The sequence below is a fragment of the Sorex fumeus genome, unplaced genomic scaffold (assembly GCF_029834395.1).
Source record: "Sorex fumeus unplaced genomic scaffold, SorFum_2.1 ptg000003l, whole genome shotgun sequence".
Taxonomy (NCBI): Eukaryota; Metazoa; Chordata; class Mammalia; order Eulipotyphla; family Soricidae; genus Sorex; species Sorex fumeus.
The window spans coordinates 10,882,187-10,910,079 of NW_026606060.1; positions in this window are offsets into that span (position 1 = coordinate 10,882,187).

Consider the following 27,893-nt stretch of genomic DNA (forward strand, 5'->3'; position numbering starts at 1 on the left):
TACAAAATAGCATTGATAAACTCTTATTTTTTATTCCCATAATGAGGAATCAATGAAAGTGTCCAGACAGTGTATACAAGATAAATCAGTATACAAGAAAATTATGTTAAAATATGGTAATAAATACAGATATAGACATGGGTGTATCAAGATTACTTGGAGGAGTTAGATTGGGAATGAGAAGTGGTAATATAATAGTTTTAACTTTTCTTTTATTATTGTCACTTGGCTTGTTATAATTGCCAGTAGGGACATACCCAAAATTTTCGGGGCCTACCTATTGCCAGGATGGAGTCTAAAAGTTCTTACACAGAAAGCTTCTACCAAACTTGAGCCATATTAGTCTTTAAGTTTCAAGTTTTTTTTTTAGCAGTCCTCCAACAATGCTTAGGGAATATTCCTGTTTGTGCATAGGGGTTTCTTCAGACTTTGTTTAGAAAAACTTTCAAACCATGGATGAAAGCCAGGCTTTCTGCATACAAAATATGTATTCAAAGAATTGAGTTCTCTTTACTTTTGTTGATATGATAAATTATGTTGATTGATTTCCGAATATTAAACCATCCTTGCATCCCTGGGATGAATCCCACTTGGTCGTGGTGTATGATCTTTTTGATGAGTTGTTGGATTCTATTTGCTAATATTTTGTTGAGGATCTTCGCATCCATGTTCATCAGGGATATTGGCCTATAGTTTTCTTTGTTTGTTTTAAGTATTAGGGAGATATGTGCCTCATAGAAACTGTTTGGGTGAGTTCTGTTTTTTTCAATTTCCTGGAAAAGCTTGAGGAGAAGTAGCAAAAGGTCTTCTTTAAATGTTTGGAAGAATTCACTAGTGAATCTGTCTGGGTCTGGGCTTTTGCTTTGGGGAAGACTTTTGATTACTGCTTCAATTTCCTTGATATGAATGGGTCTATTCAGGTATCCCAAGTCTTCTTGGTTCAATCTTGGGAGATTATAAGAATCCAAGAATTTATCCTTTTCTTCTAGGTTCTCTTGTTTCGTAGCATACAGACCATCAAAGTAGTCTCTGACGATCTTTTGAATTTCATTGGCTTCTGTTGTGACGTCCCCTTTTTTATTTCTGACTCGGATTATTAAGGTTCTCTCTCTCTCTCTTTCTTTGTGAGTCTTGCTAGTAGTTTATCAATCTTGCTTATTTTCTCAAAGAACCAGCTATTGATTTCATTGACCTTTTGGATTTTTTTTTTGGTTTGGTTTTAATTTTGGTAAAATTAAAAATGTAGCTAATTTTTGCTCTAAGTTTTATTATTTCTTTTCTTCGGCCAAATTTGGGTTCCTTTTGTTGGTCTTTTCTAAGATCTAGATCTGTGAAGTTAGGTTATCTATTAGGCCCTTTCTTCCAGTCTTAGGAATGCTTGAAATGCTATAAATTTTCCTCTTAACACAGCTTTAGCTGCATCCCATAGGTTCTGGCAGCTTGTGTCTTCATTCTCATTTGTTTCCAGGTATCTTTTGACTTCGTCCTTGACTTCCTTCCTGACCTATTCATTGTTCAACATTGAGTTGTTTAATTTCCAGGTGTTTGATTTGTTTCTCGGTGTCTTTTTGTGAATTGCTTCTATCTTCAGCGTATTCTGGTCTGAAAAGATTGTTGGTCATATCAATAGATGCAGAGAAATCTTTTGACAAGATCAAGCACCCGTTTATGATGAAAATTCTCACCAAAATGGGGTTTAAAGGAGCTTTCCTCAAGACAGTCAAAGCCATCTACAACAAACCCATGGCAAACATCATCCTCAATGGGAAAAAATAAGGGTCTTCCCTCTAAAATCAGGGGAAAGACAAGGATGCCCACTATCACCACATCTACTCAATATGTTATTGGAAGTAATTGGAATAGCAATTAGGGAAGAAAAATACATTAAAGGCATCCATATAGGAAAGGAAAAAATCAAGCTATCACTATTCGTAGATGATATGATACTATATCTCAAGAATCCTAAATCCTCTACCCAGAAATTCCTAGAAACAATAGACTCGTACAGTAAAGTTGCAGGCTATATAATTAGTGGCTTTCCAAGATGCAAATAATGAGACAGAGAAAAGTTACAGGAAAAAATTCCATTCACAATTGTGTCCCTAAAAGTCAAATACCTTGGAATCAGCCTAATAAAAGAGGTAAAGGATCACTACAATAAAAACTACAAAACGATACTCAATGAAATAAAAGAGAACATCAGGAAATGGAAACATATACACTGCTCATGGATAGGAAGAATTAACATTGTCAAAATGGCAATAATCCCCAAAGCAATATACAGCTTCAATGTGATCCCTATAAGGATACCAATGAAATTCTTCAAAGAAATATATCAAGCACTCCTGAAAATTCATATGTAACAACAAATGCCCACAAATAGCTAAAGCAATGCTTGGGAAAAAGACATGGGAAGGCATTACCCTCCCCAACCTTAAACTCTACTACAAAGTTGTAATAATTAAAACAGCATGGTACTGGAACAAAGGCAGTGCTGCAGACCAATAGAACAGGGTGGAATATCTGTACACACAACCCTAAATGTGTGAATGTCTAATCTTTGAAAAGGGAGCAAGAAATGTGAAGTGGAGCAAGGAAAGCCTCTTTAACAAATGGTGCTGGCATAACTGGAAAACCACATGCAAAAAAATGGGCTTAGACCTCGACTTAACATCATGCAAAAAAAGTCAAATCAAAATGGATTAAAGATCTCAACATCAGGCCAAAATCCACAAGGTACACTGAAGATAAGGTTGGCAAAACACACTATGATATTGAGGCTAACGGTATCTTCAAAGACAACACTCTACTGACCAACCAAGTGGAAACAGATAAACAAATCGGACTGTATTAAATTAAGAAGCTTCTGCAACTCAACAGGTATAGCGACCAGAATACAAAGACAATATACAGAACGGGAAAGGATATTCACCCAATACCCATCTGATAAGGGGTTAATATCAAGGATATACAAAGCACTGGTTGAACTCCATAAGAAGAAAACATCCAATACCATCCAAAAATGGGGTTATAAAATGAACAGAAACTTTCTCAAAGAAGATATCCGTATGGCTAAAAGGCACATGAGAAAATGCTCTACATGACTAATCATCAGGGAGATGCATATCAAAACAACAATGAGATATCATCTCACACCACAGAGACTGGCCCACATCCAAAAGAACAAAAGCAACCAGTGTTGGTGTGGAAGTGGTGAGAAAAGGACCCTCCTTCATTGCTGGTGGGAATGCCGACTGGTTCAGCCCTTTCGGAAAAGAGTATGGACAATTCTCAAAAAATTAGAAATTGAGCTCCCATTTGACCCAGCAATACCACTCCTGGGAATATATCCCAGAGAGGCAAAAACATATAGTTGAAATGACATCTGCACTTCTATGTTCATTGCTGCACTGTTCACAATAGCCAAAATCTGAAAACAAACCGAGTGCCCGAGAACAGATGACTGGTTAAAGAAGCTTTGGTACATCTACAAAATGGAGCTCTATGCAGCTGTTAGAAAAGATGAAGTCATGAAATTTACATACAAGTGGTACTACATGGAAAGTATTATGCTATGTGAAATGAGTCAGAAAGAGAGGGACAGACATAGAAAAATTGCATTCATCTGGGGAATATAAAGTAACAAAATAGGAGACTAACATCCAAGAATAGCCGAGATAAATACCAGGAAATTCACTCCATGACTTGAAAGCAGCAGCACATGCTAGGGAAAAAGGCATCTCAGAAAGAGAAGCGAACACCAAGTAAATGGTGTTGTGAGGATCCTCCCAGGATGGGAGATGCATGCTGAAAGTATACATGATTGCCACTCAATGCCTCCTTTGAAAACTTTAGCATCCAAAAGGAGGGAGAGAGAGAACAAAAGGGAATGCCCTGTCACAGAGGATGGGTGGGATGGGGGGGATGGGGAGGTGGGAGAGATACTGGGATCATTGGTGGTGGAGAATGGGCACTGGTGGAGGGATGGTTATTCGATCATTGTATAACTGAAAACCAAGCACAAAAACTTGTAATGTCCACAACTCTACCTCATGGTGTTTCACTAATAGCAATTTAAAAAAAAAAAAAGAATTGTACTCTCTCTCAAGTCCATTTCTTTGCAATTTCTTGGTTAAGATGTCTGCTCATTCTATCTGCATACTGCTATTTTACTTTTTAAAACTATAAAAAGTGGGTGGATGGTGGACATATCATCTTAAAAGTTTGCTGGCAAAAGGTGACAAACCTAGAAAGCATGAAAAAGTTGGAACTTTATCATGCTCTAATCAAATTGAATACACTTTTTTAGGAAAACGCAATTCTATATACTGTGGAAATAAGTCAGTGTAAATGTCAAAAAAAATACAAATTACAGAGATTTGGTATTTTTCTTCAATCTTAAATTCTAGTCTCCTTTAATTTATAATGTCAATTCTTTCTACCTGTCGCATTTAGCAAGAACACTAAAAGTGTGGATAGGGCTTATTTTACACACATGACAGGGAACAATTTGATCTCAACAGAGAAGCCTAATAGAAACTGATAAGCAAAACACTATTGAGGCACGTGAGATTCTTTGGTTAAAGTACATGCAGTAATACACTCAAGTGCAAGTACCAATAAAATATTTCCACACAATTCTTTTATTTTCTTGGTTTTGGGTCCACACCCCACTATGTTCAGTGCTTACTTGATGCTTTGAGTTCTGGGACCACTGTGCAGGGGTTTAAGAAAGTATGGGGTGCCAGGTATCGAACACATGTTGGCCATGTGCAAGGCAAGTACTCTAGTTACTGTAGTATTGCTCTGTCTCCACAATATTCTAAATACTGGTCTTTAACTTACAAATATGTAAATATCAGTGTCAGAAAGGGAATCTGTGCAGAAGCATATTCTAAGTTTTAGGGATAATTGCCTAATTTATTATCTATAATCCCAATATAATTTTGTGAATACTTATATACTACGTATATTAATTTTCTGCTTGATTAGCTGTTCATTTTAAAATAATACCTAAATATGAATATCAGACTGTAATCTAAGTGAATCAAAGATTTTCATTGTTTTGCTTATTTGTTTGGGTTTGAAGCCACAACTGGAAATGTTCAGGGATTATTCCTGGGTTTGCACTAAGGAATTACACCTGGCAGTGCTCAGAGAACCATATAACATGCAAGGTATCGAACCCAGATTAGCCAAGTGCAAGGCAGGCACTCTACATACTATACTATACTATACTATACTATACTATACTATACTATACTATACTATACTGTGGCCCATCAAAGAATTTTCTATCTATTTTCACACATGCCATCATTGTTATGCTCAAGTATTGCTCAAAAATCATTTACCAGAAGGAAGACATAGTGGGAATTCAAAATGGCACCTATAATCATAGTCATAGATATTTTAATGTTTTCTCTGTGAACTGCATGTTACAAATGAGAAATCTGAGAATGTTTTGAGATAGAATTTATTCTAATCCAGAAAAACCTATTTTATTTAAGTAAGAGACCTATGATGTGGCATATTCTTTTTGTTGATTTATAGTATGAATCCTCATGGAAAAATTCATACCTGACTTATCTATACTGTTAGAGTGAATTTGTTTATAGCATTTGGGCAATATTCTTTTTTTCAATTTTAAGTTTTGCTGTTTGTATACAGCTTTATAAAGAATGGATAATATTCTTTACACTTTCTTTTACTTTCTCTCTGCTACCATTCATGTGTACTCTGCAGAGGAAAATCACCCTAAATTTTCTAAATCCAAGTAAAGCCTACACATATGATTCTTAATTTTTGCTCAAGAATTTAAGAGAGTTTCTACATATCTTTCAATTCATAACTATGAAGTATCTATAACCATCATTCCAGGTAATTCATGTCAAATTACCTAAATGGTTTTGATTGTGTTACTCTCATTTGATTCAAGTCACAAAATGTTTACTGACTCCTACTTCCTTCAATAAGCTTCTATTCTTCTTCAGGTATATAATTCTTATTGTCTCCACCGCCTTCTATTTTTATTTACACAACTTAAGTTCTAGGGAAACTAACTGTTATGGAAACTTTTTATTTGAGTTGTGTGTTTGATAGTTTTTTTTCTTTCCTTTTGCCTTGTTCTCTTTTAAAAATACTTTTGTTCAGATATTGAGCTCCTAAAAAACTAAGCATTATAGTGCCCTAATCTTTACCTGTTCTATTTTATTTGTTAATTTATAATTGAAGTTTTAATTTGGGGAATGTTACTTTTTTTTCACTACAAGTCCCACAGCCCCTGACTGAAATCCAAGAATAGGGCTGAACACACTAGGTTAAGAAAGATCTAATTGTATTCTCCTCACAAGATGCTTACCAGAATCAGAAAATCTCCTCTAAGAAACCCTGTTCTCTTTAATAACTACCAACTTCTTGCAAGAAATAAAAAATCTAGAAATATGATTATAAGAGGGATGGTTTATTCAAAAGCAAGAGGTACAAGAACTTCACCTTATCTTTAACTTTTTCAGTTTTTACAAATGATTTTTCTCCAAGTCAACCTTTTCTCATTGGTGCCTATATTTGCTTTATCATCTAACCCCATTAAATGTGCCCAGAGTGAGGGGCTATTTCAGTATGTAAGCACTTGCCTTTTACTTGGGTGACCAGGGCTTGATCTCTGGTATATCATAAAGTCCCAGGAACACTGCCAGAAGTTACTCATGGTTCCTGAGAGCCGAACTACAAGTAATCCCTGAGAGTGTGCCTAGAAAAAACAAAATTAAATAAATAAAAACAAATGTCCGTAGCCTTAAAGTTAGACACATCTAGGCCGTGCTTTCACTTTTTCCTGGTCAATCTCATGATGAAGCACTGTATTTTAAGATGTGTTGGTCAATATATGGTTTTGACACACGTTGGGCAGCAAGTTCTCACTTATCATTAAAGTATCTAGTGAAATTTACATTCCTGCTATCAATTTTAATTTAATCAATTTTAATTTTAATATTTTGTCTTCTGAAATTTCTTCATCATGGTACCTATTCACTTTTTTATTAACAATAGATTTCTTCTCTTTTGAATATACTATGTATATTTAACATATTTTCTTCCATTAATTTTAATGTTCTTATTTCCTTTTCATCACTTTTTAAAAAATCTCATGTCCACCACATTCAAAATTTTGGGGTTGAATAGCTGTTCAAAAATAAAAATCGTGCATTTATCAGATGACTGAGTGGATTTTCTGGATGAATCATGGGTTTCCTCCATAAATGGGGGGGAGGCTCATTTGACATTTTCACTAGTTATTTGTCATTCTCCCTGGTATTTTCATTTTAGACTTGACAGTTTTCTCAGAAAGAATCTTTTGCCTGGTAGGCAAAACTTTTACACAAAATACTCATGAATTAAACAGGACATATGACACAGATTGCCACCATTTCATGCATATTGTTTCTTAATTCTAATTTCAGTATTTCTTGAAGTCATTTAATTTCTCTAGAGGATAAATCTGCACTGAAATTTCGAGAGATAGTTGTTCATATGGGGTATAGAACTTATGATATTCTTTGTTTGTTTGGGGGGAATAACACTCACAGGTGCTCAGGGCATACTTCTATCGTGGATTGCACAGCCTCTGCCACATCAACTCACCCACTCACCCTGCTTGTCATATTCGTAACTAAATCTCAGACGAGATGCCATCCACGCCTTATAACTCACGATACACCAGTCTTGAGGTCTTAAACTCTGGGGGCGCCCTCTGCAGGTGGGCAGGCTGAGTCTGCACTCTGCCAAAGCCAGAGTATCTACACTCACAGCTCACAGCGTCTACAACAAAGGGAATGCAACTCCACTGCTTCATGTCTAATCTCTGCAGAGATACCAACCATAAAAATTCTAGGTACACCAATTTTCGAGCTGAAAACTCTGGGGTCCTCTCAGAATGAAGGCAGGCAACCTCCCGCCAAAGCCCCACACTTCCAGAAGCCTGAGCAGACATGCCCTCATCCCACCACGCAAATTCTACTCACAGTCCCAGTTCTACAGATCCTGGATTTTCTGAACACCTCCAAATTCCACTATACTTACATCCTAGTAGGAGCACACCAAATTAGATGGCTAAAATAACATAAAAATCAACTCTGCTTAACAAGCAAAAACAATACAGAAGGCTCAACTGGCAACACGTAGTTTAGTAAACCTTCAGATAAGGCTTAATGACCCTATGGTGAGATATAATAATATTCACAAATGCTCTTTTGCTGAAGTTCTTTTATAGTTGTTTCAGTAATTTCTTTGCAACAAGCAATATAAAATACATTATTTTGTGCCTACTAAAGAGCAGGCTTGGGGCTGGAGCAATAGCACAGGAGGTAGGGCGTTTGCCTTGCACAACCGACCCGGGTATGATTCCCAGCATCCCATATGGTTGCCCAAGCACCTCCAGGAGTAAGTCCTGAGTGCAGAGCCAGGAGTAAACCCTGAGCATTGCCAGTGTGACTCAAAAAGCAAAAATTAAAAATAAATAAATAAATAAATAAGGTGAAGGCTTGGAAAGTGGGTGAGAAACTGGGGACAATGGTGGAGTGCAGACCACTCTGGTGGTGGGATTAGTGTTGGAACATTGTACACCTGTTACAACTGTGTTATGGACAACTTTGTAAACCATGGTGTTTAAATAAGAGTAAAAATAAAATAAATTAATGCTCTATCATAATTAATGAATAAATATATAAATGAATACAATGAGCATGTATCAGCACATGGCTCATGAAAAAAAAGTAACAAAATGAATGCTCATCAAACTCTACAAAGCAACTGGTAATAGGCCTGAGGAAGGTGACTGAAGCAACACAACACTATTAGAAGAGTTTCAACACCTTCATCTCACCAATGGACAGATTAAACATAAGGAAATTCAGTAACAACAAAAAACTAGAAATCTCAATGAGAAGGTAGAATAGCTGGTATTAATGCATATTAAAGGCTCTTAAACACTCTAAATCTAAATAAAGAAAATCTGAATATGCATTCTTTTCTAATGCATGTAGCCTGTACTCAAGGAGAGGCCACAATCAGGGATACAAAATCATTGTTATAAAGACTAAATTTATATTGTTTTTATTTGGGATCATAATGGGAAAAATAGAAGGAACTAACTTAAGAAACCTGTGAAGAAGACTAAAAACATACTTCTGAATAACTTGGGTCAAGGAGAAAATCATTAAAAAGCTCATGCACTGATAAGTAATCATTAAGATAAGAAATCTTACTGAATGGGTTGAAATATTTCATATCTAACAAAATACTTAAGTATTTAATTAATATATTAGGCCTTTTCCATAGCTTATACATCAATTTAAACTTCCTCCAACAATGTACTAGAGTTCATTTTTTATTCTGTACCTTTGATAACTTTTTTTATTTCCTCTTTCCTTGATGAAGCCCATTTTCACTTATAACATAAGGTGATATTTCTTTGTGGTTTTCAATAAGTTGCTTTTCCCTAATAAAAAGTGATGTTCAACAATTTTTTATATGTCTGTAGGAAATCTGTATTTTGTGGATGTGTCTTGGGCTGGAGCGATAGCACAGCGATAGGGCCTTGCACGCAGCCAACATACATGGCCGACCCGAGTTCGATTCCTCCGCCCCTCTCAGAGAGCCCGGCAAGCTACTGAGAGTATCTTGCCAGCACGGCAGAGCCTGGCAAGCTACCCGTGATGTATTCGATATGCCAAACACAGTAACAGCAAAGTCTCTAATGGAGAAGTTACTGGGACTGCTCGAGCAAATCAATGAACAACGGAAGGACAGTGACAGTGACAGTGGATGTGTCTGAACATATTTTGTCCATTTTCAACCATTTTTGCTGACATTGTTCAGCAATAATTTAGAAATTATTTTTATATTTTAAGTCTAAAATTTGTGTTTAAGATATAATAAATATAAAAATAAAAAATATATAACGCATAGATTTTTTCCAGTTACTACTATCCTTGATGTAAAAATGGATTTGAGATTTATATTGTCCCAACTTTTAAATTTTTGTTTCCTTTTAATTTGAGTTGAGATTCTAAATTACAACTGAGTTTGATTTACACGTATACATGGATATAAACATGTTTCTTATATGTATTTTGTTGTTTTCTTAACTTATAATCAATATATGCATTAATTTAGATAATATTAAATTATATAAAATTTTGTTTACATTTTTAATATCTCTGTCATTTTTCCATAGTCTTATCTTTGGAATTGGTTTCCCATGCTTTCAATGGCATTTATTCAAAATCAGCATGATTTTGAATCCTTTGTTCTAATTTTCTTATTCATCCATTGGTTTTTGCACAGGATTTTTGTACAATACAATAGTCCTTTAATTATTATCAATTTCTTTCATAATTTGAAACAGGGAACATGATGTTTCCATTTTCTTTGAAGTATTATTTAATAATATTTTTGTGTGTATGTGTTTCTTATCTTAAATCTATGAATATGTGTGGTTTATATGTACTTCTATGCTTTCAAACAAATTTTAGAATTGTACTTTACACATAAATAAATGACACTATTATATTTTGATAGATTTATTTGAATATTTTTAAGTTGTCCAGATTTTCTAACAATGCTATTTCTTCTATTCACAGACTTGGGCAATCATTTTATAATCTGTGCCCTTTCACCTTGTTTGATAATGTTTCTATCTAATTAAATCTATAATTCTTTCATTCACTTGATCACTTGATCACTTGACTTCCCGTTAATGGTCGATACCAGTAATGTCTCCATTTGCTCTTCTCACATACTAGTGTAGCCCAATGGCATCCGTTCATTCTAGGAACACGATCATTTAGGATCTTGATGAAGAACTCTGACCATCTGGTAGGTGGGTGGCCACGTGGTCTTTTGACGTCCGTGGAATCCAGTCAGTAATGGCTCTAGTCCAGTGGTCGTCTCCAAATCTCATTATGTGTCCAGCGCATCTGATTTTTGATGCCTTGGCAAACGAGACAGTGTCCCTGATTCTTGATTGTTGACGGAGGTCAGAACTCTGGATTCTTAATTTCATTTGAGTGAAACGTGATACTCCAAGCATAGCTCTTTTAATTCCTCTTTGGGAGACCTGAATAGCATTCTCATCCTGCTTGCATAGGACCCAGGTCTCTGAGGCATATGTTAATGCAGGAAGGGCAGTGGAATCAAAGAGATGTGGCCGGAGCTGGTGGTTCTTTGTACTCTTAGCTATTTCTTCGATGCTCTTGAAGGTGTTCCAAGCTGCTCTCTTCCTCCTGCGCAGGTCAGGTGCCAGGTCATTTGTCATGTTGACTTCTCAACCTAGGTACACATAACTGTTGCATCTGGAGATGCTCATTCTGTTGAGAGCGAATGGAGTGTCAGGAACGAGGCTGTTTCTCATAAACATTGTCTTCGTAAGATTCAGCTGTAGTCCGACCTTTCCATACTCACGGTCGAAGTCAGCCAGCATTTGTGCCACTTGGCTAATGTTTGGTGTTATTAGAACGATGTCATCAGCAAAGCGGAGGTAGTGTAGTTGCCGACCATCTATCTTCACTCTCATTCCTCCCCATTCCAGTCGTCGCATGATGTTCTTGAGGGTGGCACTGAAGAATTTCGGTGAAATGGTATCACCCTTCCAAACCCCTCTTAACATCGAAGATTACTTCTTTGTAGAATGGTGAGATCCTGGTAGTGAATCCATAATACAGCTCATGGAGGATCCTGATATATTGAGTTTGAATGCCCTGATTGGCTATGATATTGACCATATCCACACAATAACCAAGGTCATTGAGGTTTCTCGGGAGTTCAAGATGCCATTCTGTCTAACGTTCATTGATTTAAAGAAGGCCTTTGATTCTGTTGACACGGAAGTGGTCATTGAATTCTTTCATTACCTTCATTATTTCTATTCACATAATTTTGATTACTTTGATATAATTATTAGTGAAATATAATTATAAATATAATTATTAGTGAAATAGTTTTCTTTTTATTTTTGTTTGGGAGATGATTTTTGGTCATACCCAGAAGTGCTCAGGTTTTAACCATGGTTCTGTGGTCAGGGATCACACACAACATACTGCGTCCAAGAAATCATTGCATATATTATCATTGCATTCCATAGGGCATATAACTTGTACTTTGTCATGTTTTATATTTTATCATTAAAATATAGACTCTAATATGGAATGCATTTTAGTAATTACGTATGTATAATTTATTCATATATTTATTACATTCTGCTCAAAGTGTTCACTGTTGTTTAATATGGATACTAAAATAAGATCAGTTCACTAAAATTACATAAAAAATAACTGGCATGCTGGTAAAGGTAGATGCTGTTTTTGTTCCATTGTCTCTTATCCAAAGCAAGCTTGTCATTGTTGTTCCCAAATTAGACAAAATAAATGGAGTTACGTGTAGTAAACAAAGGCAAATATCTTCATATATTTACATATATAAAAGCACATATAATAAGTGAATATAGGAAATTTCATAAAATATCCATAACAAAAAATTTATAGCACACCCCTTTCTAACAATAAATAATGTATCATCATTCTGCACCAAATATAATGGGCACCAGACTTTCAGAAACCATAGAGTACACAAATGAGTCTTTGAAGTGAAAAATGAAGTAAATATAATTATTTATGCCTGTCTACATAAAGGAAACTTGGCAGCAAGAAATGAAATTAAATTGAAAATGAGACAAAACAATGAAAAGTAGTGTTATTTGCAAGTAATTAATTTTGAGGAAAATTCAGTCATAGTAGACAAGCTGAAATAAAAATAGTAATCATCTTTAACCTAGTCAAGTCTAAATCAGAAAAAAAAAACATTTGTTAAAAGTGAACTGGGGTAAAAATAGCACTAGTAAAATTAATAAAAGCATGTTAGCCTATATGGTAAATTGCTGACATGATCACAGAAAGGAAAGAAATGCTATTTTAGACATAAATAAATAAATAAATAAATACAGTTACATTATCAGCATGCCGATCAAATAGAACAGAACACTTCAGTTCTTGGTGCTCTAAAGTTTAGTTTGGTCAAAAAGAATGTAAAATTAGATTTCTGTGGAAGAGACTCCAATGAAATTAAAACCATTTTAATGGGACAATGGAAAGTTTTATCTTGTTTTTTATCTAGCAACTGAAAACACTTTTTCCACCAAATTTGACGCACCTGTACTTGTTGAAGAGGACTATGAAAATATAGGACTGAAGTGTGTCTAGAAATTATGGACAGGTAGGGCCTCAAAATGAAGGAGAAAAAGATAAGCTGTGTGACTCAGAGATCCAAGAGACTAAGAAAGCTGGTTGAAAGTCCAGAATCAGTTGGAAGTCATATTAACCTCTAGTCTTAGTTATATGTGTCATTGTCTAATATATCTGAAAGCAATTTTTCAATTTTATGATAGAACCTTGCATAATGGAGCTTGATGACTCAATAAAGGGAAACCTGTTTTTAAGTACGGAGAATAAAGTTTGAAAAGACAGAAACTTCAAGAGTAAAGTTTATGCAGCATGGAACAGCACTTTAAATTATCCAAAGGAGATTTCGCTGAAATATTCTCCTCCAAAATTTCCTTCAAAATTTAAGGAGATTTGAATTTCCTTTAGCTAGAAAATAAATATGAATGCTCTTACTTATTTTGTTTATGAGTAAATAATTGAACCCGGATGTTCTTTCAAAGATCATTACAAAATCGAGCTTCATAAATTACGCTAGAAAGGGCAGAAGAAATGAGTTTTACTTTTATGTTCCATATAGTCACATAAAAAAAAGTTAAAAATTTGTTCTCAATAGGTAGATATATGAAGATGTTACTGGTGCCCACTTGAGCAAATCGATGAACAACGGGAGAACAGTTGACAGTGCAGGTAGATACATAGCAGAAAATCTTTTCCTCAGAAGTGGCTTCTGTTGAAGAATAAGGATACTATATTTTGTGTCACAGAGAAAACATTCCTAAGATGTGGGTTGAATATAACTGGGTCAGCATGAAAGAAAGAAAGAAAATGAAGAAGTCATCATGAGACTTAATTTTTTATATGTGTGTTGGAAAAAAAGATATTTAAAATGAGAAATAAATCAGCAAAAAAATCAAAATAAGGAAGGAAAGTGCAGACTACTGAGGAAGTCAAGGAGGTAACAAATAAATTTTATATTGCTGAATTACCTGGCATACATGGTTCAATTTTTAAATCAGCTACAGCTGGAATTCTTACCATAAGTTCTCAAAGAACAAAACAGTTGTCAGAGAGGACAGAATTCAAATAAAAGGGTCTGAGTAAGTATTGGAGTCTGTTAAATTAGCTGTGAATGAGGTTCTACGAAAGAGGAAGCACAGAAGTTGGCACATTTCAGAATTTAGGTAATGCAAGAAAATAAAGACAACTTAAAGGTGAAATAAGGAATTACTTCTTGCTGATTGCTTGTTTGGTTGGCTAGCTCGAATTGCTTGCAGTTTCACAACACATTTTTTTTGAAAAACGAAAGAAAGTCAAGTGAAAGGCAAATGATTGGAAAGTCTGGCAAAGGAAAAAGTAATTGATGGATCAGTTTCCCTGAGGAGCTAAAAAGAGATAAGGTCAAGAGAATAAGCAGAAAGTTTTGCCTTAGAGAGGTAAGGTTATATTAACTGGGGGATATTTTGGAGTGAAGAGGGAAATCATTGCAATGGTAAATACAGAAGATTCAGGATAAATCTTGTTTCGGTTAGAAATTATTGAACACATAACTTTGTTCTTAGCACTGTTGGCACTGTACATGCTGCAAGGAAGACTTCGGAGAATTCAAAGATGTTTTATACTCTAAAAGTCTTTTCTGTTGTAATTTTCAATCTAGTGGAGAGTTGAAATGGTAGAAATGAGAGAAGTTATAGTTATTAGAAAAGACCAAAACTCTGTTTAGTTATTTGTTTTTTTACATATGAAAAAGAGAAAATAGTTCAAAAAATTAATCTTAGTTGAAACTGTTTTAAAAACAAGGGGAGAAATAGCTTTAGTTTTTTTATTATTTCATATAAGTTCAGGTTATATGACAGATTTTGAGTCTTCATTCAATTAAATTCTCAGGGGTTGGAGCAATAGTACAGCACGTTGGGCATTTGCCTTGCATGTGGCTGACCCTGGTTCCAGTCCCGGCATCCTGTATGATCCCACCCCCCATGCACTGTCAGGAGTAACTCCTGAGTGCAGAACAAGGAGTAATCTCTGAGCATCTCTGGGTGTGACCCCCAAAGCCAAAAATAAAATTTAAAAAATTATTCAAAACAGAGATAGCATTGAAAAGTAATAATAATTATAACAATGTAGAAATTACTCTTTCTTTGCTGAGGTTGACTGGCATTAATACTAAATAACATTTTTTTAAAATTTGTAGTACATGAATCTATTTTGTCTCATTAAAGATAATCTGAAGTTAAATGTTAAGCTTATTTAAACTGAAAGTATTTATTGTAGCATTTTAACATATTAAATAACATATTACATAATACACTAATTAATATAATTTTCATTAAAAACACAAACATATGTGCTATGCATGATCATGGACTTTTTTTGCTTTTTATAAATTCTGATATAATGATTGCAGCATTTACTTGAGGCCACCAGATGTCACTGTTTTAGACATGATTTCTTCATCACTATTAATATGACCTAAATATTAAAAAAAAAAGAACACTCTAGTAAAATCATACTTGAAAAATTCTGACAAGGATAAATTTAGTCAAAATTATTGAAATAAATACAAATAAATTAAAAATATTCAGATTGAGGAAAGAAAATAATCCTCTTGGCAGTCATGTTTTGATCATAATTATAGGCAGAGATCTCATAAAAATTATAACAATTAGATAATATTATAAATATTTGCTGTACCACAAACATTTTATAGCCACAGATTACGTTTGTTCATACTCCTGCATGAGATAGATATGCATTTCTTCCGAAAATTGTTGCTTCAAATGTTCAGATTTTTTTAAAGCATCAGGATTATATTCAAGCTGCAACATCAAATCAATAAAATCAGTTCTAGATGAGACTATATTACTAATTGTGCTCTCCCTTTATAGTTTTCTAGGATATTTTCCCTGACACCAAAGCTTATGAAATATTTAAACTATGAGTCAAAGTTAGATCCAAGGACAGAAGCACAAGCCTATATGGGAGACCCAGGTTCTAACCCCATATACAGTCCCCTGAGGGCTTCCAGGGTTCTAAGCACAAAAAAAGAAAGAGCAAGAAAGAGAGAAAGGGAGAGAAAGGAAAAATGAAGGAAGGAGGGAAGGAAGGAAGGAAGGAAGGAAGGAAGGAAGGAAGGAAGGAAGGAAGGAAGGAAGGAAGGAATTGAGTCACCTATACATCACTCAATGTTAAAGACGTTAAATGATCACTGTAGGAAATTTTGACTAAAAGGTGGAAAGTACCCAGAAGTAATTGATACATTACAGTTCAGAAATTCAGTGAAGTTTGTGTTTCTAGTTCTTGATTTATATACTACAGTCTTACTTAGTATCAGTGATTTTTAGATTCTTTACTTCTAGTTGAATTTTATGATTTTATTTCTAAATTTTCCATCATTTTTCATTAAAAATTCTGAGCTTTCAGCTAAGATTTTTTTCTTATCTGCTCTCATACCCAACAGATTTGGAGAACAATAAGTACTTTTTTCTTTTTAGTTTTGTATTCTAGTACTGCCTTTAAAGTCTAAATTAATATTTTTCTTTTTAAACTCAGCAGGCTCCTCATAAACCAATTCATAATTCTCATTACAAGACACAATTAATTTTTTAATAAAGTCTTCCTTACTTTTGGCTTCCCGCAAGTTTGTTCATACTCTTGTGAGTCTCATTAGCTGGATTATTTAATAGAGTATCTTTAACATTTTTCCTGATACTCTGATATGCTTGGGTAGCTACATGCAACATTACATCTTTCTCCAGTTTTAACTAAAGATCTTGGATTTTATATTTGTCTTAAACCTCTTAATCCGTTTTCATTTTATTACTGCTCTATCCAAGGGTTATACAGCTCCATATGTCCTTGTGGTGTTTGCACAAAACTCGTTGTGGTATTTGCACCCTTGATTATGGTTCTGAGAATCCCATTACACAAATAACAATGAGAAAGGCAGTGCCATCAATTAAACTCTTGATCCTCATACTGCAAGGAGATAGTCTACCACTGCCATATTACTGGACACTGAAGTTCGTATTTTTTTTTTAATTTTTATTAGTGAAACACCATGAGGTACAGTTGTAGATATACAAATTTTTGTGCTTGGGTTTAGATTATACAATGATCAAATACCCATCCCTCCACCAGTGCCCATTTTCCACCACCATGGATAATATCCCTCCCACCCCCATCCCCCCATCCCACCCTGCCTCTGTGACAGGGCAATCCCTTGTGCTCTCTCTCTCCTTTTGGGTGTTGTGGTCTGCAAAAGAGGCATTGAGTGGCAAACATGTTCAGTCCATAGACTACTTTCAACATGCATCTCCCCTCTTTGGAGGATCCTCCAAACACCCTTTATTTGATGCTCCCTTCTCTATCTGAGCTGCCCTTTCCCCTAGAATGCGCGGCTGGCCTCTCAGTTATGGAGTAATCCTCCTGGTGCTGATCTCAGCTATTCTTGGGTATTAATCTCATACTTTGTTACATTATATCCCCCAGATGAATGCAATCTTTCTATGTCTATCCCTCTCTTTCTGACTCATTTCGCTTAGCATGATACTTTCCATATTGTACCGCTTGTCTGTAAATTTCATGACTTCATCTTTTCTAAGAGCTACATAGTACTCCATTGTGTAGATGTACCAAAGTTTCTTTAACCAGTCATCTGTTCTTGGGCACTCAGGTTTCTTCCAGTTTCTGACTATTGTAAAGAGTGCTGCAATGAACAAACAAGTGCAGATGTCACTTCAACTATACATTTTTGCCTCTCTGGGATATGTTCCCAGGAGTGGTATTGCTGGGTCAAGTGGGAGCTCAATTTCTAATTTTTTGAGAATCGTCCATACTGTTTTCCAAAAGGGTTGAACAAGTCGGTATTCCCACCAACAGTGAAGGAGTGTCCCTTTCTCGCCATATCCGCACCAGCATCAGTTGCTTTTGTTCTTTTGAATGTGGGCCAGTCTCTGAGGTGTGAGATGGTATCTCATTGTGGTTTTGATCTGCATCTCCCTGATGATTAATAATGTAGAGCATTTTCTCATGTGCTTTTTTGCCATTCGGATTTCTTCTTTGAGAAAGTTTCTGTTCATTTCATTGCCCCATTTTTGGATGGGGTTGGATGTTTTCTTCTTGTGGAGTTCAACCAGTACTTTATATATCCTTGATATCAACCCCTTGTCAGATGTGTATTGGGCGAATATCCTTTCCCATTCTGTAGACTGTCTTTGTATTTTGGTCACTGTTTCTTTGGAAGTGCAGAAGCTTCTTAGTTTAAGATAGTCCCATTTATCTATCTCTGTTTTCACTTGCTCAGTCATTGGCTTGGCATCTTTGAAGATACCATTAGCTTCAATGTCATTGAGGGTTTTGCCAACTTTGTCTTCAATGTATCTTATGGTTTCTGGTCTGATGTTGAGGTCTTTAATCCATTTTGATCTTACTTTTGTACATGGTGTTAGGCAGAGTTCTGAGCCCATTTTTTTGCATGTAGCCATCCAGTGATGCCAGCACAATTTATTAAAGAGGCTTTCCTTACTGCACTTCACATTTCTTGCCCCTTTATCAAAGATTAGATGATCATATAATTGAGGGGAGATGTCAGTGTATTCAACCCTGTTCCATAGGTCTACAGTTATGCCTTTGTTCCAGTACCATGATGTTTTAATTATTACTGCTTTGTAGTACAGTTTGAAGTTAGGAAGGTTGATTCCTCCCTTTTTCTTTTTCCCAGTAATTGCTTTAGCTATTCGTGGGAGGCTTATTGTTCCATATAAATTTCAGGAGTGTTTACTCCATTTCTCTGAAGAATGTCATGGGTATCCTTATAGGGATTGCATTGAATTTATACAATGCTTTCAGTAGTATTACCATTTTGACAATGTTAAGTCTCTCGACCCATGAGCAGGGGATATCTTTCCATTTCCTCATGTCCTCTTTTATTTCCTGAAGTAGCGTTTTGTAGTTTTCTTTGTACAGGTCCTTTACTTCCTTCGTTAAGCTCATTCCTAAGTACTTGATTTCCTGGGGCACAATTGTGAACGGGATTGTTTTATTCATGTAGCTTTCTTCTCTCTCACTGTTTGCGTATAGGAAAGCCTGCAACTTTACTATACAAGTCTATTGTTTCTAGGAGTTTTTTGGTGGAGGTTATTGGGTTCTCTAAGTATAGTATCATATCAACTGCGAATAGTGAGAGCTTGGTTTCTTCCTTTCCTACCTGAATGCCCTTAATATCTTTTTCTTGGCTAATTGCTATTGCAAGTACTGAAGTTCTTTCTTAATGTCAAAATCTTGGGATGAAAAATACCCCCTAATCTTTGTGTATCTGATGGTACTTCTCTTGACTTATATCATCTCAAATTATAGAATTTCATATACTAATATTTTTTCGGAACTCAATCTACAAATTTATTTAGCTAAACTAATGGGATCCTTTTCCACTGCATCCCTACACATCCCATTGGCTCTTCCTGTCCTTATTGATTCTGGTCTTTCTCAGTCGTGTGATGTGATAACTCACTGTCAGTTTGATTTGCGTTTCTCTAAAATTAGTGATGCTGAATGCTTTCTTATATAATGAAGACAAATTTCCTCACTATTTGTCTCACTCTGCCCCCATCCACATCTCTACCCTAACAGTTTTCTCAGGAGTATCAGGTTTCCATTAACATCCTTGCCAATTCCCCTGAACCCCATTTATGTCTGTCAGTAATTCATTAATTTTGCCTGACATGTCCACTCTCACATTTTAAGCATTCCAGCAATTCCTAAATATTGTTATCAAGTTCCAATTCTATTACCGTGTATCTAATGATCCCCAAACTCTGTAGCATTTAGTAAAATCAACCATATTTTGTTACCTTCCAGATTTCTGGGAGTTAGGAATTTGATAGATCATAGTAGAATACATTTTTTTCTTTCATCAACATCAGTTTGAATGAAATTGAAGTTGGGAGTTGGGAGTTGAAGACATCTGAAGATTTCCTAATGTACACGACTAGTCCATGTTTGTTACTGATTTGAGCATCTTGATTTAGAGTAGATGGAATATTCGTGGCCATTATTTATATATTTAACTAGCCTCTACATAGAGTTTTCCAAGAACATAATTTTAGATATCCTACATAGAAGTTTAGAATTATAAAAAATTAGGGATAAAGAGATAAAGACAATAAAAACAGGGAGAAGCTACCTCTCTTTCAATTTATTTATCAACTTTTTGTGCTTGATGCTTTTGTTGTCAGTGGGTAATCAAGCTTGGCTGATATTTCAAAGGGAGAGAAAGCAGACTTTATATTTTGTGAGAAGACTGTCAAAAATTTTGGACATTAAAAATACACAAGTATGCAAAAATAATTATAAATCTTGAAGTGTTTTGCAAATCTGCACTCAACTTGTCAAATCAAACACACATTATCTATATGCCACTAATAAGGACTTTACACAAATAGCGATAAATGGAAATAAAGAAATAAAAAAATGACAATTTAAAAGGAGCGAGGATTATCAAAAATTTAGTACATGTCAGGTGAAAATTTTAATAATACAAAATAGAGATAATAAGAGTAATTATTCAGAAATAATATCTAAGAATATAATTATGTTGACAAAAATCCACATTTATATATGGAAAACACCTAAGTGCTGACAAAGATATATAAGCCTGTAGCAATGTAGCACTGTCCTGTAGCACTGTGCTCCCATTGTTCATAAATTTGCTCGAGCAGTCACCATTAACGTCTCCATTGTGAGGCTTGTTACTGTTTTTGGCATATCAAATATGCCAAGGGGAGCTTGCCAGACTCTGCCTGCAGGTGGGATACTCTAGGTAGTTTGCTAGACTCTCCAACAGGGACAGAGGAATCAAACCCAGGTCGGCCTTGTGCAAGGCAAACTCCCTACCTGCTGTGCTATCACTCCAGCCCTTACAAGTCTACCCCTTAAGAAATAGGAATAACAGCATAGTAATTATCAATGGACCAAGCTCAACGGTCCTTACAGTTTGACTTCACTTCTTTTGAAGTTTGTATGCTGGTTTTGATCTATTTTTGTTTATTCTTGCATTAGAGTACTTTGGTCTCAGACAAGTTTGGTCATTTATATTTACGTGGGGGTGGGAGAGGTGGGGGTAAAAAAATGTTGTACAAATCTTAGATTTTACCATAGGAAGACTAAGACTGCACTGAGTTCCATTTCATTTTGGGGTACATATTCAAATATTTAATTCCCAACATTTTATTCTTTTTCTTCAATCCAAATTGAAAGCCTCTTTGGTAGGAGATCTTTCCTGTTTTTTTGTGCAGAGTAATATTTCTTTAAGTTTTCTGATAACTCCATCCATTTTCTGTAGTTTTTATGTACTTTTTACTTAAAGTTAGTTGCAGACCTTATTTTCTGTGTTCATGTCTCCCACAAACATTACTTAAATTTTTGTCTTTTCTAGTTAGTAGTTAATCTCAAAATATAGCAATTTTATTTTATTTTATTTTTAAATTTTTATTAGTGAAACACCATGAGGTACAGTTGTACACTTACAAATTTTTGTGCTTGGGTTTCAGTTATACAATGATCGAGTACCCATCCCTCCACCAGTGCCCATTCTCCACCACCAATGATCCCAGTATCCCTCCTAGCCCCCATCCCCCCCATCCCACCCCACCTCTGTGGCAGGGCATTTCCTTTTGTTCTCTCTCTCCTTTTGGGTGCTGTGGTTTGCAAAAGAGGCATTGAGTGGCAATCATGTTCAGTCATGATGTGATTTATTGAGGGTTTTGACCTCCTTCAAATGAAAAGCTCTGGTTCAATTGCCATTCCAGGATGAGTCAAATGAGAGACATGGGGAAGGGCTCAGAAAGAATCTTAAGGACAATAAGCCAGGAGATTGAAAGATGGCAGACTCTTTTTAAGAAAGGGTTTTAGTAGAGCAAGAGAACAGAGAAGCAATTATTAAAATGGTGGTTTCTAGCCTCCTGGGTGTTAGAAAAAAAATAATAAAGTTCCCATGTGGCTGGTTCCCTTAAGCAAATTCTTATCTGCAAATCTAAATAAAGATTGGGTGAAGAGAAGATTCTTTGTCCTCCTCTTTAGTCTTTGGAGCAAAGACAAATGTCCTTGTCAAATACTCATCTTTGGTCTCGTTTTGCTTTCCTCCTAGTCAGTCAATGGGATGATTAATGGGAGAAGCAGAAGCAGAAGCAAAAACAAAACAAAACAAAACACCCAGATGCCTTTGGAAGCACCAATTTATGACTACCTATGTTGACTACCAAGAGGTCCGATGATTACATGCAATTCTCCTGAATTATGAGAACCCAAAAGGTTATTTCGGTGATCCACATTCATGCCAAGGTTATGCCACTCAGCATGCTGGTTTTTAACTTATTGATCTGGACCATTGGTCTCACTGCCTTACAATGTCTGATGTTTCAATTTTTATTTTTTCTTCTGATAAAACTTGTAATAAACCTTTGTTTATTACAAGCACTGTGGATGGGGTAAAATTATCTCTTGAGGGGAAGATGTAGGAAGAAATTCACATATGGCACCAATAATATCACTCTTTTCAGTGTTTTTTTATCCTTCCAATTTCTAAGTCTATCCAGATTTTTGAGATTGAAAGAACATTTATATATTATTATTTGCATTCCTGATAGTTCCTGTGGCTAATTTTTATAATGTTATAATATTATGCAATGTACCATTCGTGGTATATTTTCCCAGTTGTGAGGTTTGTTTCATTTGTTTTTGAATCACATATATCTATGCTACTATGAATGCTCTGTTCCAAAAATGATGTCACACACATAAAGCTCCCTCCATAGCTTCCATATTAAAGCTACACTTCTAAACACTCTCTTCAGAGTTAATGTTGTCACCCTCCCCTATAGACCATTCTTTATTATATCATTAAAAGACTCTTCATATTATTGATAAGTTGGAATCAACAAGTATTGGGAATACTCATTTTCTTTTTCGAAAATTTGCTTTCTCTGACCCAAACTGGCATATGGCTGAGAATATTATTTATCTTGTGGGTAATAAGGACACATATTTGGCAATCACCATATCTTCCATTTTTCTCCTGTTTGTCATAAGTATTTGTCTTCATTAATTTTAACTCTGATGGTTAACATGGTTATAATAAATTTTTATTTTTTAAATTTTTTATGAAATATAATCCTTTGCCAATCTTGATACATAAAATAAAATAAGCGTGATTAACCAATTCTATGCATATACTGCCATGCTACCTATTCTTCCATTCTACTTATTTTGCTGATTATTTTTTTCATTTTTGAAAAATACACCTTTTAAATTAGGACAAGTTTTATAGTTCTTTGATTGTCTTTGTTTATCATAATGATACTTACCACCTGTCATAGGTGTGTCAAGTGTCTAGTTTATAATTTCCAAATAATTTGCATCTTATATCATCTTAAAATGTGCTTTTTATGGATTTTTCCCTTTGTTTTATGTGTCAATATGGTATTTTATACATTTGACAGACTTGAAATAGAACAATCATTGTCTTAATAGTATGCAATTATCTCTTGTGAAAGTCTAAACATAGTAATATAAAATATAGCAATACAAAAATATATTAATCTAAAATTTGCAATTTTGCCTTTTATGACATAAGTATCCACATACTGATGCACTATTTTACATATACAAACAGAGATTTGTGATTTTAATTCTGTCTTATATTTAGTAGTATTCATTTTTTAAAAAGATATAATATGAGTCATGAGAGATAATACAGTGGGTCGGGTGCCCTTTGTGCTGCTGACCTGAGTTTGATCCTTGACATCCCATATGGCCCCAGGAGCTTACCAGGAGTGATTCCTGAGTGCAGAGCCAGAAAATAACCCTGGGTATTAACACCACCAAAAAAACATTTAAATAAAATACTTACAAAATTTAAAAAGAAACAATATTTATATAGAAATATAGTTAAGAAGTTACATATTAGTGTAGGAAATAAGGAAAAGATACAATACTTTTTAAGAAAATGCTGGAACTTTACAGAGGAATGCTGTTATCAAAATAAACATGTAAAAACACTAGATTTTTAATGTATTTTCTTTTCATTGTGTGTGCAACTGAACTTTAGGATTATTGATCCTGAGAAAACAAATTAACTCCAGAGAAGAGCAACAATAAAAACAACATTAGTCATAAAGTTGTGACATTTCACTGGGAAATGGACTTTAAAAAAATAAGTCCAATTTTACTATGTATCGATATAGGCAAGCGTATTCAAATTTTAAGAAGCAGGCAATTAAAACATCACTAATTCAAAATCAGATAATACATTCTGTGTTTTCAAATACACAAATGATCATCTTTTATTATCGCCGAGGTTTTTTCTTTTTCTTCAGTTTTTAAACATTGAATTGTTTTTCTCTTTCTCTCTCTCTCTGTCTCTCTTTTTTTTTTTTTCTTTTGGCAGTGCTTACTTCTGGCCCTGCACTCAAGGATTACTCCTGACAGTGGTCAGGGAATCACATGTGGTACTAGAGATAAAATATCTTTAGGCTGAATGCAAGGCAAGGGCCCTGCCCACTGTACAATCACTCTTTCTTAAACATTGAATTCTTGCGGTCAAATTACCCACTATATAGTTTATTTCAAAGACCACTTACAAATTTGTGTTCTATTATTACAATAACAGTCTCTGTAAAAGTTGTGAAAAGAAGGGAGCATAAAAATGAGGCTCCAATAACCATGCCACTGAATTTTGCGCCAGGCTGTTTTCACTTGGGGCACCCCAGAGGCAGGCGGGTGAGAGCCCTCCCTGCCCCAAGGGACCCAGACCCTCGGCAGCCGACCTCCACTACCCAACCACTGCCACGCTCCAGGCCGCTTTCATAATACACTTCCTACCCATAATTACCACACCATATTTGATGGGGTTCAGATAATAAGCAACAAATTATATATAAAAAGAAACATGTACCTCCAAGATCCTTAAAAAAGACATGCTAAATGGGCAAAAATAATGTAAATAAGAACAATTATCATGCAAAGAAGGAAAACCAAAAAAATAGTCCTCAGAAATTTCTGGAAAATTAAATATATATATAAGCACGGCAAGCTACCAGGAGTATCCTGCCCACATGGGCAGAGTCTGGCAAGCAACCTGCAGCGTATTTGATATGCCAAAAACAGTAACAATAACAGGTCTCATTCCCCTGATTCTGAAAGAGCCTCCAGTCGTTGGGAAAGACTAGTCTAAGATCTCAGGGCTGGGACAAATGGAGACGTTACTGGCACGTGCTCAAGTAAATTGATGAACAACGGGATGACAGTAATACAGTGATACAGTGATACCTTTTAATACCCATGTTTTATTATTATTTTTATTACTCTTGCTCATTTGTGGTATTAGTCACTTTTTTTTCTTATTTTGTGGAGCAAGAGTTTTTTATTGAAACTTATTTAGGAATATGTAAGGTCAGAGAAAGAGAAAAGTATATGTTTATTAGAGAACATAGGCTTCACCAGAAAGAAGGTAAGCAAAGAAACAGTGACAAGCAAGAGAGATGCGTGCCAAGAGAAAATAGGGCTTGAAGAGCAATCTAAGTCACTCACTTTGATGGAGAAAAATACAGCATTTTCACTTCTGGAAATATTTGCATTCTCATTATTTGTCTTTTCTTTTACTTCATCTAGTTCTCTTTAAAAAAAGCTTCCTTCTTTCAATCTCTGCATAGTATCTCATTTATTTTATTTGCAACACTACTAAAAATGTGTAAGCCTGTTTATTTATGTAAAAATTATGCATCTCACCCACATTTACCTATAAGGAAAATTATATTAAGGTCTTTGCTATTTTTATACTGTTAGTAGAATGCCTGACATATACTAAATCACAATCTATATTTATTGAAATAAAAATAAAAAGAAACATGTACCTCCAAGATCCTTAAAAAAGACATGCTAAATGGGCAAAAATAATGTAAATAAGAACAATTATCATGCAAAGAAGGAAAACCAAAAAAATAGTCCTCAGAAATTTCTGGAAAATTAAATAACTCACAGCACAGAGTCAAGAGCTCAATGAGAAAAACTAATAATCTACAATAGTACATAGCAAAAACAGAAAAATAAAACAAAGAAAACAGGCTGGACAAACTGAAGAAAGAATCTACAATGTTTTTCTTGCTTAAAAAAACTGCATATTATGGATGAAAAAGTAGAAATAATAAAGTAAATATTAAACTACTTAAAAATTGAGCTAATGAAGATTAGGCCCCTTGACCAGAAAGAAGGTAAAAATAAAGTTAATTTTTATTCCAAATACTGCTGTCAAGTAAGTATGATGGATAAAGAAATAAGCACCTTAGGTTCCTATAAAAGTTTAGCTTGCCTCGGTAGCTTGCCAGGCAATCTGAGAGGGGCAGAGGAATGAAACCTGGCTCAACCAGGCCAGCTGTGAGCAAAGCAAACATCCTACAGCTGTGTATCGCATTATATATATATATATATATATATATATATATATGTATTGATAAATATACAGGGATACAGGGATGCATGTTTTGATACATATATGTATAGGTTCATATTTATGTATATTTATATATTTTGAAGCCACAAAATTTGTTATAGGAGTAACTTTATAGAAGTGGTACTCAGAACTAATAATAATACCCAGCCCCATATTTTGAATAGTCATTATCTTTTAAACAGAAATTCCAGTCAATTAATGTCATGTTTTTCTTATCTCTCTTGTAAGAAATGTTTTAGATGATCAGATTTATAGGGGTCAGAGAGATAGCAAGAAAAATATGACATAACTTGAAGACAAACATTCTGGCTTGAAAACAAAGCTGAATTTACTATAGAGCAATTAGTTTGTTAACATAGATACATATGAATAATCAAAAAAGCAATCTCAGAGTATATGCAAATATATAATTTTTTATTATTGAAACACCATGAGTCGTAGACTTACAAATTTTTGTGCTTGGGTTTCAATTATACAATGATCAAGTACCCATCCCTCCACCAGTGCCCATTTTCCACCACCACAGATCCCAGTATCCCTCCCACCCGCCATCCCCCGATCCCACCCTGCCTCTGTGGCAGGGTATTCCCTTTTGTTCTCTCTCTCCTTTTGGGCGTTGTGGTCTGCAAAAGAGGCATTGAGTGGATATCATGTTCAGTCTATAGTCTACTTTCAACATGTATCTCCCCTCCTGGGAGGATCCTCCAAACACCCTTTATTTGGTGCCCCCTTCTCTATCTGAGCTGCCCTTGTTAACAACTAATATGTTCATGGTATGTTGGTAGAAACTTTAAATACAAATATAAATATGATATGTCCAATCATTAAGATTTGTATTAAAATGTCCTTGATTCAAAATATAATTTGCTTTTAATAAAAATCAAATTATTAACAAAAATATATAACTGACATATATACATATGTATAAAGGCTGGAGCTATAGCACAGTCGGGCTGGAGCTAGAGTACAATGGGTAGAGTGTTTACCTTGCACATGGCCGACCCGGGTTCAATTCCTCCATTCCTCTCAGAGAACCTGGCAAACTACCAAGAGTATCTAACCCGCAAGGCAAAGCCTGGAAAGATCCCTGTGGCATATTCAATATACCAAAAACAATAGCAACAAGTCTCACAATGGAGATGTTACTGGTGCCCACTTGAGCAAACCGATGAACAACG